We start from the raw sequence: 4251 nt of genomic DNA on the forward strand, positions 1-4251 counted from the left end.
ATTGGAAAACACTTCTATCTCAAGAATCTCCTCATCCGAACAGATCACATAAAATGCTTCTAAGATTTCATCCAATGGCAAACCATCTTTGCTGTTTGCTCATTTGGAGATTGTTCAGACTCTTCGCAAGTTTTCGAGATGCTGTTCCTCGCTTGATGAAGTTTGATTACTACTTCTTTTGGATCCATATCCCGGGACTGATTTTGATCACACAGGATTACACTTGTACCAAAGGTGTTAAACGGATGTTCGATCAATCCGAAACCAGTAATGTTTCATGGTGCAAGCTTCAAACATATAAATTAGGCATTAAAAAAGTGCACTGTCCCGCTTAAAGCTGGTCACCCTTTGTACAAAGGACAGACACTTCGTGCAGTCAATATCGCCGAACTAAAGTTTCATCAAGGTAAATCTCTTTCGATTGGGGAAGAAAATCAATAAAGTAGTAATCATTGCACTCACTCTATGGTACTAAATTTTGAATTTTAAATTTGGTTTATCAGGCTGGACAAATACTTCAATCCGTTTTTGTCTCAACTTGCGACGGTCCTCCCTCTTTTCGGTCAGTTTTGCTTGTGGTCGCAAATGTTGATCAATAATTGATGGTGATATGCTCTATCTAGGACATTCTCTAGCTTATATCAAACGCAACAAAACAATAAAGAATGACAATAGTATGTCACGTACCATCTGTTCTAAATATGAAACTGTCCAGGATGATGATAGTTAGATAGAATGATCATGCCTCGTCATTGACACAGAAAAAGCCTTGGCAAAATATCGTTGAGCATTGTTTTCCACTAGGTGACCCATGTGGAACCCATATACCATTATAGGACTTTTTTATGGCAGTATATGGATTTGGAATGTCGTCAAAACTGTCACAAAATCAAATATAACTTGGCATTGTTCCAACTTTAGCTGATTCATCGTAATAAGATACGCCTTGTCTGCCCATATTTCAAAATCATTTTAACGAGATCATTTGGGCCTTTATTTTTGAAACTCATTCAATGTCATTTCGCGGTGAAATAAAAGCAGCTCCTCTCTGAATACATTCATTGTAGCTCAAAAACTACGATGATATTTCATATGATGGAATATAAGTTAGTTGAAGTAAAACTGTTCAATTGCATTACATACATACATCCGCCGTTGTACCATCTTATCATATTATTTATTGTTCAGTTTGGGGACTACTTGAGCACTCCCTGGGATCCATAGAGAATAAAACACATGCATAATCTGACAGGGGAGTAAGGTTGAAGCTAAAACGAGGGGAAAAAGTATTTCAAGCGAGCGTGCTATGTACGACTTTTTTAAAGAAACCAATGTCTGTTGTCAAATACGGTCAGTAGAAAGACGGAAAAAAGCAAATGAGACCTAAAAGGACTCTCAGCTCACACACCATAATAACCGTTCTCTGTTCCTTCATGGACGAATACGGTCTCCTCTGAGACAGATGCTTTCAAAATTACTTTGGGGAATGCTTCTTTTTGGAACCATGAAGGGAACTAATGACTGCCAAAAAGGTTCCCTGAAATGGGCAATGTTTTTGTAGACCTTAAAAGGAGGAACAGAAGTTTGATCTTACTTTACAAAACGCCTCTAGAAATTATACAAAAATGAACTGTTCAGGCTCCTTTGAAAAGGTACTGAAATTTGAATTTGAGATCCAAAGAAGAACTGATCCAGGCTACAAAATAACAAGGTACATTGGGACATTGGATCGAGTCCCCAATCAATCTAAAAACCATACCAGATTCAGATCTTGCGCCTTATGAAAAGTGCATTACGACCATGAACAAAGATTAAATCTTAAGTGTAGTCATAAAACCATTAGAGATCTTCAGTACCCTACCAATCGCGTGTTGTAATCAATTACAAACCTTAGAACTCGTGGCTCTCCAAGGACAAAGAGAACTCCTATTGTTACGGAAGAGAAGTCCAATCAGGCCAAACTTCATCAATCTAATATTGTGACGTGGCGTAAATACAACAGGGATCTTGCCATGGAAGGGCTCGCCTGTCATTGACTTAATCATATTTTTAGAGGTAATTAAACCTCAAGGAAAAATCGTTTTTAGATGCAGTTTCAAGAACCACTGGAATATGGATGGGGATGCTAGCGTCGAGGATTTACATTTTCTAAGCTAGTGAACCCTCTGTATTTTCCTTCAAATGGAGTTGACTGTAGGTCGCTTTATAAACATATTTTAATTTTTACTTAACAAGGCATAAATAGAAATGGATCACTAGCAGAGTGCAAGCTCATTCAATCTATGTAGTATACAGTTAATATGTACTGCACTTTGAAAGGGGATAACACTTGATACAGTTGTTCAATTGTGTTGAATTGACAATGTCTTTTCAAGAGGAACGCAATGTCTTGACTCGACTTTGATTGTCAGTAAGGGAATTTTGAAAGTTCAGTTGTTTCCATTATTTTCTTACCGTCAGTGGCAAAAAGCGTGTCTTGGATGCCTGGGACTAGTTTGGGCCGATATTTGCAGTTTGCTTTTTGTATCCCTTGTTATGGCCACCTTGGGCTTGAAGCGGACAGCAATCTGCTGAGGAGGTCGGCCACGTGCAACAATCCCGGAGTATATGTTTGAATAACAAAGAATTGGCGCATGGCCCCCTGCGAAACATATCATTGGTAAGGCCCCGCCTTTCTGTATTCCTCTTTGGTTCGTTCTAATGTAAAATATAAAATTGTTCCTCAAAAACTTGATATTGTCTTGATATCGTTTCCATCGAGCCCACATCTCTTATTCGGTGATCAATTCAGTCGATTTAACGATTTTAAAGCATTTAAAGCATAGAAGTTTTTCAGACAAGTAATTGATATTGTTTTGAATGAAATGTGCACCTAGGTAGTGCTTCGGTTTTGATTCGAAACTGCAATGATTCAGGTAATGGAAGTGCTAAAAAAGAAGGAAAAAATTCTAGATTCTACAACGGATTACTCATGACTGTTTCTTTTATGATTTTCTTTTATGAAAATCTGTTTTCATGCGTAAAATATTGACCCTCATCAACGCAAAGGAAACTAAACTCCACCTCTAGAAACTTGATTTCATGGCTGTCCATTCACAAGTGGCAAAAATTTAAGTTACCGGCCAGTGGTAAAGATGACATAGATTTTGTATAATCAAATCTTGACTTTAAATGGTTTTGAGTCAAGATTATGCCTTGAAAACCCATTATTGCAAAAGAAAACTACATATTGAATACTCATCACTCTCTTTGGGATGAAGTTTATTCAAGTTTGGATTTCAAAAAGTCAAAATGGTCAACAATTTCAACTTGTTTGCCTTTTCATGGCCTTTCGTATTTGAAAAGAAGCTTGGATAAGCCTCAGCTCATACATATGCATAAATATGAGACGCAAGCAACATAGGTAAATACACACACCTGCAGTGTTCATAGAGGCGTATCTATTGAACATACCAAGATTCATCAATGCAGTTTAACAGAAAGATTTCCTATTTATTAATTCAATGCTATAGATTTTTTCAGCATGTTCAAAAGCGCCCTCTGGCTTGTTTAGTTGAAGACAAACAATCGTAAAGAGCTGCAAGAAAAATGAATTGACCTTGAAAAGATTTTCCTTATTTGGCAACTTTTGGTTAAAAGAATCATTTCATATGGGAAAAATTCCAAAACACTTGAGAAAATGAAGGCAAGGAAAAAAAAGGAAAATTAAGACAAGAACCAGCTTTATCTAACCTGTTTAGGGCATCTGTGAATCTTGATATCAAACTCTCATATTGGGCCCGGAGATGGTGCATGAGAGATGGGAGTCTTTTGCTCCGAATAGGCATGTCAAGCTGCTTTGCCTCATGGTGCATTTACAAGAGATATATTTGGACGTATGATTGGACAAACTATTCCAGATATGTTAGACATCTAAAAAGAGGGATTGACCACATCTTGAATATGCTTCACCCATTTGGGCTCCAATGTGTTCAGCAGGTTGGCAAAAGGTCGAACAAGTCCATAGATGTTTCACTAGGAACATCACAGGAATGAGAGAGCTCTCGTATTTAGAGAGACTAAAAAAGTTGGGACTGTACAGTGTTCAAAGAAGGTACGAAAGGTATCTGATACTGAACGTCTTCAAAAGCATCCATGAGCTTTGTTCCAACCCAGGGTTTAGTGTCAATTCTAGTGACCGTAGAGGCTTAATTTGCGTATTGAGAGCACCTTCAAGTCCTCGAGAATCAAGGCTAGTTCGAACAATGAAGT

The sequence above is a fragment of the Tigriopus californicus genome, chromosome 7, assembly GCF_007210705.1.
Source record: "Tigriopus californicus strain San Diego chromosome 7, Tcal_SD_v2.1, whole genome shotgun sequence".
Taxonomy (NCBI): Eukaryota; Metazoa; Arthropoda; class Copepoda; order Harpacticoida; family Harpacticidae; genus Tigriopus; species Tigriopus californicus.